Source organism: Lissotriton helveticus, chromosome 3_2 (assembly GCF_964261635.1).
Source record: "Lissotriton helveticus chromosome 3_2, aLisHel1.1, whole genome shotgun sequence".
Classification (NCBI taxonomy): Eukaryota; Metazoa; Chordata; class Amphibia; order Caudata; family Salamandridae; genus Lissotriton; species Lissotriton helveticus.
Window position 1 is genome coordinate 332,569,919 of NC_136062.1, and position 12,088 is coordinate 332,582,006.

Sequence of the window (12,088 nt, forward strand, 5' to 3'; positions counted from 1 at the left end):
GCAAGATCTTCCGATGGATCCCCACTGAAACCAGGAAGACCGTCACCCAGGCACTCGTCACCAGCCGCCTGGACTACGGGAACACCCTCTACGCCGGAACCACAGTCAAACTTCAAAAAAGACTCCAGCGCATCCAGAACGCCTCCGCACGACTCATCCTGGACATCCCATGACACAGCCACATCACCGGATACCTGAGAGACCTGCACTGGCTCCCCGTCAGCAAGAGGATCACGTTCAGACTCCTCACCCACGCACATAAGGCTCTCCACGACCTGGGCCCCAAGTACCTCAACGACCGCATGACCTTCTACACGCCCACCCGCCAGTTACGATCGACCAGCCACGCCCTCGCCACCATACCACGCATCCGCAAAGCCACTGCCGGAGGAAGATCCTTCTCCTACCTGGCAGCCACGACCTGGAACACCCTCCCCACCCACCTTCGGCGAACCCAGGACCATCTCTCCTTCAGAAGGCAGCTCAAGACCTGGCTGTTCGAGCAGTAGCGGTCCCCCTCCCCCAGCGCCTTGAGACCCCCCGGGTGAGTAGCGCCCTTTATAAATGCTGTGATTGATTGATTGATGGTTATTGGAAAACCTGCATTGTCTAAACTATTCAGCTCATTCAGCCTGCACACACGCCTCAGCTTACAGATCTGGCCAGTTCTTGGCCAGGCTCATTAATCTAGATCAACCTTGACACTCAATAACAGTGCTCCAATCTGAAGCAGGCCCGATCCTTTACACTCAACATGACATATGATCCAGCGTGACTAATATAAATCTTTCCTTATGACACTTAACCCAGAAAACATTTACACAAACTTTATCATATTAAACCCTATGTCGGTGGGGCCCATAACACCGCATACATACATTCCCTCAATTTTCTGGATCAAACGCTAAGGAAAATTAACTGCTGAATAAACAGAGTACCTTGCTAAAAATGAGAGAATTATAACTTACACATTATATATATTAACTTAAGATCCTGTTGGTTCTAAACATCAAAGTACTCAGCTATTCGGTCGATAGACCAACAAGTAGAATCAGTTGATGGCTATTAAGTCCAGCTCAATCACAAATAAAACCTTTAACATTTATTAATCACAATTTTATTTTTAAAGAAACACAAACTCATTGCTAGTTAGCTTATAATTTTATCTAAATTCTTTGAGCAAATAAGTAAAGGTCTTTATTAGACAAAATACAATTAAAATATCAATCAGCATTTAAGTAAAATTTTAGAATAGAAACGGAAAATATTAATGACCCTTGGCCATAAGGCAATGACAAGAATGGTTCACCAGAAAAGAAAGATGACCCGCAGGTCACTCTCTCACATCATCTGGATAGAAGAAGAAGAAGCAGCAACAACGTACAATGTAAGAGCAGACTTTCTTATACCCTTTTCTCTGGCTCACTACACTCAAAGTTGCAATATTTTGGGGGCAGAAATTTTGCTAATTGGTCCATTGGAGGGATGGTGATGGTCACCTCATCGTCCTCCTTGTTCGAACCGGTTTGCAGACAATAACGTATACAGTAGTTCTCATGATCCACAATGTCCAAATGTAATTCAACTTGTTAATGTATTTTGTAACAAACTCTGATGGTCACACATTACTTCATCCTCTGTAGCTCGATTCTCCCATCTATTCCCATGCATACAGTCTGAACTCTTGGCACGACTCTTGCTGTAGGTCAGGCTGACCTTGACATCTCTCGCTCCGGGCACAGTCCGTCTATACAAGACTGAAGCAGTCACTCTGCTCCTGTGCGGGGGCCATTATGTTCAGCGCCCGCAACCATATCCATTTTCGATGGCCATTTTCGAAGCACAGCCTAGCATGCCAGAATGAAACTAATATAAGGAACAAACACAACAAAAATTAGAAATAGAAAATAAGCCTTTCTGTTTACCACCCACCCTTTTAAAGACCTGTGTTAGGTATTACCTAGCGAAAGCAACATTTAAGGCCATTTTACTTACCATTTGCATTATTTGCCACAGTACAATTTTCTCCGCAACACAAATCATGCAATTTACTCTATTTACTACTCAAAACACATTTCTAATGTTATTTTGCTTTACATTTGTAAATGAATTAGAATTTGCAATGTCAGCAAGTTGCCCACGTGTACTGTTTAATAAGGGTGCATTTGTTAATTAATACATGCGTTCAAACAGTTAGTATCATTAAAGTTATGGGGTCACTAACTTCCAAGAGGTACAAAAAAATATTTTGTTTCCCCTGCTCCATCACAAACATGCTGAGCTAACACATCACTAACAGGTCTATACTATTCAGTCTCTGAGACACATCCGGGTGACTTTCACACTTTCTTCTCCGAGCTGTCATTACACCCCATTACCTCAGACCAACATGACAAGCTAGAAAGCAATTAATTTGGAACAAGTCCCGGTGCAGAGTGGCTTTGCCTACCCACAGATCAGGGTAGACTAGCTGTGCCATACAAGCATTTTTACCTTGCCACTCATCAGGTGGCCGGTAGACTTCAAACCTGCTACAACCCTACCCACCTGGTATTTGCCTACTATCCTTCATCTATTCCATCCCTGTACCCAAAACATCTATATCCTTGCTAGTGGGAGTAGCCTACTGTTGCTATCTTAGATATCTCCACCTCACTAGGCCAACAATCCCTTACGCACCAGATCTGATGCTGCTTGATACACCCAGATGTGGCAGATTCACACACACTGTAGAGTTGACCAATTGGAATGCTGCTGGCTTACACACGTTGGGTGATCTGTATCAGGTCTGCATCCTGGCTCTGTATGAGACTTTGATGGGGGAACATGGCCATCCCTCTGTTCATGCCCTACTTTAAAACTCACTGATTTACACCCTAGGGAACTGGTGGGAAGAAATGTCCAACGTACCTCAGACACATCTCACGGTCCAGTATCTGCACTTGATGGGCACTGGCAGATGCTTCCTACGCTGGTTCACTGGCTCATTATGTGCCCACAATGCTCTACAGCTCAAACCTTATGATGAAGCTGAGAAACTGATTTAACAAACTCCTGTACAGGTAAAGACTGGGCCTCCTTGTTGGAAAGCACAAGCCATATGCCATGCTGCTGGCTCATTTACATCATCCACAGGGTTTACCCCAACCCTGTCAACCCCAACAGTTATTACCGTAGATAGGATCCCACTTGTCCTCGCTGTAGCCTGTTGGATGCAGACCTACTTCATATGCTATGGGCCTGCCCAAAATGACATTGCTGCTGGCTCAGTATCACATCCTGTTTATCCAAGTGCACAGGATGCCCAGATCTACACAAATGGGAAATGTGTCTCTAGGTCTACATCAAAGCCACAAAAAAAAAACACTTCCTAGACTTAGGATTTCTTGTGACTAAGTGACCTATCACTCACAGATGGCAATCCATTGAACTGGCTGTCTGTATGTGCTCGATACTCGTTTGGGCACAGGCGGAAAGCATTGTCTTGCATAGGGAAGATAACCTTGGCTTAAGAAAATAACCTACTTCTGTTATCTAGAACACCACTGTATCTGAGCTTCAATCTAACTCTCCATATGATGTAAATAGCAAAAGACACACACATAATGGCCGGAATGAATAACAAAGTCAAGAGATCTGGGTTAAATCTATCGTTCCTTTGCTCACCATGCCACCATAGTTTAGACCCAGTCATATGCAAACCAGTCTTGACCCTGCTTCCCATATGAACAAGGGAACAAGCCAGGTCCTCCCTTGACCAGACACAAGCATCATGGGACCGGTTTTGAGGTATCACCCCTCCTCAGCAAGGCTAACTTGAATCCAGTGGCACAGTGGCCCGGGACCCACATCTGGGCATGCCTGGCGCACTCAGGGTAAGAAAGAAAAAGACACCCAAGTGATGGACAGAATACGGAACAGATCAAACATTCACCCTCGGTCAAGAGTTCTCGGTTTAATCCATTGTACTTTTGCTCACCATCCCACCCCAGTTTAAACCCAGCCATATGCAAATAAGTCTTGTCCCTGCTCCTCCTGGGAACAGTCCAGTCCGAATTGCTGAGCCAGGTCCTCCCTGGACCAGAAACAAGCATCCTGGGACCAGTTTTGTGGTATCTACCCTCATCAGCCAGGCTAGCTCGAATCCACTGGCACAGTGAGCCTGGGACCCACATCTGGGTATACCCAGAGCACTTAGCAAAGCAAAAGACAAACATATGATGGACGAAATGAGGAACAAATCAAACATTCACCTCTAGTCAAGAGGTCTGGGTTACATTTTTTGTTCTTTTGCTGACCATGCCACCCCAGTTCAGACCCAGCCATATGCAAATGAGACAAAACTTTAATAACTCGTAGGGAGCTATGGGCAAAGCATTTTTAAAGCTTGCCTATCTGCAATTTAACACCAATGAATACTGGAACATATTTCAAACGCTCGTTCCCATTTCCTGCGCTGTATAGGGAAATTGGATGAGGTCTATTGTTGCATATTTTATCACAGCTTTTAGTTTGATGGGTTACTGTTTACTTCTTGTTTGCAAAATTAACCTGTTGCTACAATTATCAATGAAGAACCTGCCAACTCCCCTTCGTCGCGGGGGTTAATGCACTGTTCTCCCTTAATTTATGGTATGATGAAATGTTGGATCATTTGTAATATTTCTGAGCTGGTCTATGGCTTGTGCTTTAGCCTTATAAGATCCATTGCGGCTGAGTGTCGGTTTTATCCTATTATACCGTTGATACACTCCATCTAAGGAAGCACTTAATAGTGTACACGTGCCAATATGCCCTTATCTGCATGCTGTTCTATTAGTTGCTTGCAATATCTCTGTATTGTAATCTGCAAAAACTCAATAAACAGATTCAAGCAAAACAATCACGCAGTGCAACGCAACAATGGAAATGCATCAGCATGCTACACATGGCCAAAATAGTGCACTCAATGAGGCAGGTCATCTGTATACAAATACATTCAAACTAAAATTCTCTGGCGAGCTCACCTATGAAATTGAGGTAGTTATATTGCAAGTGGGAGTTGGTGTGAGACAACCACAGGAACAGAAAAGGCAGAAGGAGTGCATATACAGACAAAATATCACCTTATTGAACTCCAGGAGGAGGAGGTGACCCACCTATACAGACCAAAGAAGGAGAGGATCCTGGAGTTGTTGTAGAAGATTTCAACAAGTCCTTAACAACCAACAGGTAGGTTCAATACCATTCCACCACATGTGAACCTGATTGCAGTCTTACACATGTTGGGCTCTGGCTCTTTCCAGGAGTGTTGGCTGGCATATTACAGGGTGCATTTTTTGCATTTCTGTTATCTGTGCTGGATGCAGTCATTAAGCTCAATCCACAGCACCTAGTGTTTCCTAAAACAAATGGATTACTCACAAATGCTTAGCCAAGTACCCTGGAAGGGCTCATGGTGCATATGTATTTCGACACAGTACTATATATGAGCATTTCCAGGATGGAAGATATGGAGATGAGTTATTGACTGATAAGTATAATTGCACATCTATTTAGTCCTATGTCGTTCTGAAATGTATTTGACAATATCCAAAGACATGATCAAGCAAGTCTTACATTTACACATAGTTGGTGTAATTAAACCAATCAGATATCCAATTGTGTAACACTAGGGGTAATTTTTACTAATTTCCCATGCAAGGCAGTCTAGCAACAACAATTGCTGAGCTATGTTGTGTCAAAGGGAGAAAGGACACATCCATCATATGGACACATCCATCATATCGTTTGTGCAAAACAAGGGTTCCCTGTGAGTGAAATAAAAATAACCCCTAGGTCAGGGAAAAGACAGTGTGTAGGTAACAACCCAGGCGATTAACGGAGACTTGTCCACATAATAGTGATAAGACACGGCCCCACTTCAGTATGAAAAGGAGACAGTTTTATTTTACAATATTAAAACGAATGTGGCAAGTGCAATATCACAGGTAAGTATCAGGGACCCCCCTGTTAAGGATCGACTCCTGGGTCAGGGAAACAACAATTTTTTGAAAAAGCATACACCCAGGCAGACTTTAGCTACAAGGAACTGGCTAAATCGCAACACATTTATGTGAACAGCTTATGATAAATACACACAAAAAAACAATTAGTACAACAGACTGTTATCATATCAAAAATATATTTTTAATTTCAATTTCTTTTAAAACATTATAAAAAGAAGGGTTAGTAAATATCACTGAATATATATGATGTATACAATCACGAATTTGATGCATTGATTATGAATGGCAATTCCATGATACGTTGATAAAACCAAAAACAGAAAAGAAAACAATAAAAAATCAGTTTCAGAGTTATTTCTCCAAATTTTTGTTAGACTTGGGCTGTGTCCTTGTAGCTAAAGTCTGCCTGGGTGTATGCTTTTTCAAAAAAAAGCAAGTGCAATATCACAACATAAAACTTGCATAATAATAGGTTACATACATAATCATACAAACAGAGCAATAATGACAATAAAATTAATTATAAACCAGCAACACAATTTCATTAAAAGTATACAATTAATCACAGAATTAAAAAAAATAATGAGTGTCTCGTTGATGCGCGTTTCGGCGACCAGCGCCTTCTTCAGGACAAAACTCAAGGACCTAAATATAAAAACATAATTACTAAACCAAAAAATACATCTGTGATTTAAAAAGACCATCATAATATAAGTGTATTACAATACAACATATATACTTAAATGTAAAAGCATAATTACTAAACAAGGAATATAACTGTGATTTACAGAAATCATCATAACACAAGTATATTTCAATGCAGCATATAAAAAAACTCAAGATTTAATAATTTAAATCTCTATAGTACTGTCTCCTAAATCTTGGAAAGAGTGGGGCCGGGCCCTCGTATAAAACAAGGCAAACCCAATAGATGTAGGTATGAACAGTCAATCTCAGTGCTCATTTATTTAAAAAAAGAAGAAATTCATAAAAATCAAAATAAGCATAACACAGGATAAAAAGGATAGATCCTGAGATATTAATGATCAAGAGACCACATAGATTGCATGGATTGCGTGGAGGGGGCATAACATGCCTGATCTAAATATGTAACGCGCTTCTCTATAGTTATATAGGATAAAAGAGATTCCTACGCTACGTCCTTGGAACTGGAGCGAATAAATAAATACGTCCATGGGTAATGGAAAAGCATTTTACAATATTAACAAGGACATGTAGTTCTCACTGCCAAAGGCCAATGTGCACTTAGTGCACTACTTATACTGACATTACAGTGTACAGGTCCTGATAGCTTAACACTAATTCCAAAGATACAAGATAGGCTATACACATTTTACTTACTTTAAATTTAAATGATTATGAATCGTATTCATGTGAATGTCACTTTCATTGGATACAGGCCCCACAATAAGGAACAATTCTGAAGGAAAATAACAAAATAACAAAATCATGAATAGGACCATAGAAAAAATATATTATTTTAATGTTTGGCAGGGGAGAGGTTACAAATATCCCTGCATATAAAAACTCATTTTTTGTACTAAGGGATCAAAATTATTTAATATGCAGACAATTACGTAAAGTAGCCACCTTGCTCAAAAGAAAACAAGGATAGAATAAATTGGTCTGCATTTCCAGTTAGTTGACCTTTAATCTGCACCTACCTAAAGAATTGATTCCTGTGTTTCCAACTCGAAATGCAGGTAAATACACAGTATGTTACAGGATACTACTTCAGACTCTTTGAGAAGATAATCTATAAAAAATATGGAGCTCGTATGAATCATTAAATAAAAACTAAACATGGTCCATGATGCAGCATATAACGTGAAAGAGGGCGAAAAATGATACCTAATTTTTAGAACAAATATGCCTCGCCTCCACCGTTTCTGAGCTTCATACGTACATATAGCAATCAACGATACAATGATCGGTGCTGAAGAATAAAAAAAGAGGTTCATTTTAGAGAAACATTTCAGAGAGGGCCGGTTCATATATTAAATTCTTTTTTTCTACCAATTTCACCAAATTATGCGATGTAGACAACATACCTTAAAGTGAATGAATATTCGTTACGGTATACAATGGCCCAATTCCAATGAGCAAAAGGATAAAAAGTCCAGGAACCAGTCCTACAGATTTAAAAATAAACAAAATGAGGTAATGCCTCCCAAACAGTCTAACGATTACGACTACGGTTAAACTTCGGACTGAAAGAACCGAAGTAAAGGAAACGTTAATCGGGTATACCTGTAGTGGAATACGGAGCCGTGTGTGGGGGCAGGCTAACGCATCAATATTATCCGGGTCACAATGGACGTAGCGGTTCACAAAAGGCAACAGGCCTGGCAGAGGCCCGCCTTTAAATGGGTGCACCCTGATGACGTGGGTGCCTACGCAGATCACGTGATCGGGACCCAATGTAAGGGTCATGGAAATAAAGATAAGACACGGCACAACATGATATCTATATTGATACGGAGAACAAGGATTAACGATAAGATGTTATTTTGTACATTTCTCCCAAATAAACTGATTCAAAGATAAATGGCAAAACCAAGAGATCAAAAAGAAAATTAACGAGGGAAGAGGTCCCTCAAAATAAATATGTCGGAATAAAGAAAGGAAAATAAATGAAAAAGCCAATAACAAAATTAATGTTAATGGCACACACAATAAAATTCATCCGGGTCGCCATATAACGGAGAGAATAATAACACTCATCATTAAAAAGCATCTAAATGCATTCCATGGGGGTCCTTTACCGATACAAAATCCAGAAAAGGAACTGGTGATGGAGAGAAAGGAATCTGTCATGATACCGACAAGAACGGAAAATAATAATATTCTACAGGAGGGCCGGCAATCAGGTGAGTTACTCAAGGAATTTATGTTATGGCATTCTCCCAGGGATTTTCACTGTTAAGACCGGTGCGGAAGGTGTCTAAAGAAAATATCCAAAACACCTCCCGTTTTTTACGAATATTTTCACCACCTTTGCTGTCTGGCACATTGATTCTTTCCAAAATGCGCCACTTGAAATCATCTGGACCATGTCCATGCTCGAGAAACTGTTTCACCATTGGAGCCAATAATTTGCCGGTCCTGATGGCGGAGCGATGCTCCGTCAACCGCACTTGAATGGACCGGGCAGTTTCTCCTACATAGCCTTGGGAGCAGGGATATAGGATAAAATATACCACGTTTGTGGTTTTGCAATTCCACATATTTTTAGCTACAGTGGTGTAGCCATTATGTGTGAAAGACTCTCCCTCTAAGATGTTGGGGCAGGATTTACAGCTAGAGCACTTAAAAGTACCCTTCAATACTTGATTGATATGTACTGACTTCTGGACCAAACAGTCATGTTTAGGCTGGCCTTGTAATCTTGAACGCACTACATGATCTTTTATATTTTTGTTCCTCTAGTGTGAAAATAGGGGTTTCTCTAATTTAAGGTCACCCATACTATTACTGTTCAAGTTATGTCATGAGGAATTAATGACCTGTTTGATCTTAGCGTCCAAAGTCGAATGTCTTGTGATACATACCAATTGTTTCATTTCTTTGTCAGGTTTAGGCCTCAACAGGTAATCTCTGTCGTAGTAGCGGGCTCTTTTATAGGATTCCCTCACAAGCCTGTGTGGGTATCCTCTCTCTAGAAACTTACGTTTCATATCTACTGCCTGCCTATCGGAATCCTGGAGGTCAGTACAATTTCGCCTTACTCTCAAAAATTGAGAGAAGGGGATACTCTGTTTCTGGCTGTGAGGATGGAAGCTCTGAAAGTGTAATAAGGTGTTCCTAGCTGTTGGTTTAACGTATAGGTCAACCTTGAGTCTCCCATCTTTATGGAGAATTTAGATGTCTAAAAACTCAATTTGGTTAGAGCTAATATGCGAGGTAAATTTAAGGTTTGGATCCGCAGCATTCAACCAGACAAGGAACTCCGAAAGAGTTTCCCTCCCATCGGTCCAGACAAAGAAGATGTCATCAATGTATCTGGACCAATGGGAGATAGACTCAGAGAAAGGAGCAATGTCATTATGGATGAAACGATTCTCAAAGGCAGCCATATAGATGTTCGCGACTGAAGGGGCAACAGAAGCGCCCATACTTACCCCCTTAATCTGGCGGTAAAGATGGGGACCAAACTCAAAGATATTTTCAGTCAGCACAATCTTTAAACAGGCCAAAAGAAAAGACTTAGAACATTGTAACGCAAGCCACAACCGCAACGACGCCACCCACCACCACCCTCCGCACCTGGACCCCGATCAGCACCGAAGACACCATCCGCACGATGAACTCCATCCATTCCGGATCTCCAACTGACCCCTGCCCGCACCACGTCTTCAACAAGGCCGACGCTGCCATCGCACCCCACCTACGGGACATCATCAACACCTCCTTCGACTCCGCCACCTTCCCTGAGAGCTGGAAGCACGCCGAACTCAGCGCTCTCCTCAAGAAACCCACAGCAGACCCCACCGACCTCAAGAACTACCGTCCCATCTCGCTCCTCCCGTTCCCGGCCAAAGTCATCGAGAAGACCGTCAACAAACAGCTGGCCGCCTTCCTCGAGACGAATGGATCCCTCGACCCCTCACAGTCCGGCTTCCGAGCGAACCACAGCACCGAGACCGCCCTCATCGCCGCCACCGACGACCTTCGAACTCTGATGGACAACGGAGAAACAGCGGCCCTCATCCTCCTGGACCTCTCCGCGGCTTTCGACACTGTCTGCCACCGCACCCTAGTACAGCGCCTCAGCAACATCGGAATCCAGGAGAAAGCACTGGAATGGATCACCTCCTTCCTCGACGGAAGAACACAAAGAGTCCGCCTACCACCGTACAAGTCAGAGGCCTCCAAAGTCATCTGCGGCGTCCCACAAGGATCCTCACTGAGCCCCACCCTCTTCAACATCTACATGAGCCCCCTCGCGGCCATCGCACGCCAACACAACCTCAACATAATCTCCTACGCCGACGACACCCAGCTGATCCTCTCCCTGACCAACGACCCCGCCACCGCCAGAGCCAACCTGCACGAAGGGATGAGAGACGTAGCCGAATGGATGACGACCAGCCGCCTGAAACTGAACTCAGACAAGACGGAGGTCCTCATCCTGGGCTCCACGCCCTCCGCCTGGGACGACTCCTGGTGGCCCCCCGCCCTGGGCGCCGCGCCCAAACCGACGGACCACGCACGCAACCTGGGCTTCATCCTGGACTCCTCCCTCTCCATGACCAGACAAGTCAACGCCGTCTCCTCGTCATGCTTCAACATCCTGCGCATGCTACGTAAGATCTTCCGGTGGATCCCCACCGAGACGAGGAAGACGGTCACCCAAGCCCTCGTCACCAGCCGACTGGACTACGGCAACGCCCTCTACGCCGGAACCACGGCCAAACTCCAGAAGAGACTCCAGCGGATCCAGAACGCCTCGGCGAGACTCATCCTCGACATCCCCCGACGCAGCCACATCTCCGGACACCTGAGAGATCTGCACTGGCTCCCGGTCAACAAGAGAATCACCTTCCGTCTCCTCACCCACGCGCACAAAGCCCTACACGACCAAGGCCCGAGCTACCTCAACAACCGGATCAACTTCTACACTCCCAAGCGCCTCCTCAGATCAACCAACCACGCCCTCGCCGCCGTCCCCCGCATCCGAAGAGAGACAACAGGAGGAAGGTCCTTCTCCTACCTGGCCGCCAAGACCTGGAATTCACTTCCCACCAACCTGCGCCTGACCCAAGACCACCTCTCCTTCAGGAAGAAGCTCAAGACTTGGCTGTTCGAGCAGTAGCGGCACCCCCCCCTCCCAGCGCCTTGAGACCCTACGGGTGAGTAGTGCGCTTTACAAATGACCTGATTGATTGATTGATAAAGGTCTATGAACCAATCTACAGTTTGCATAGCCTCAGTAAGAGGAATGTTACTGTATAGAGATTCAACATCGAGAGTCACGAGAAGATCTCGTGCTGGATTAAATAAGATGTTTTCAACTTTCCCGATCATAGCTCCTGTATCCTTTACATATGAGGGAATATTTGGAATAAAAGGGCATAGAT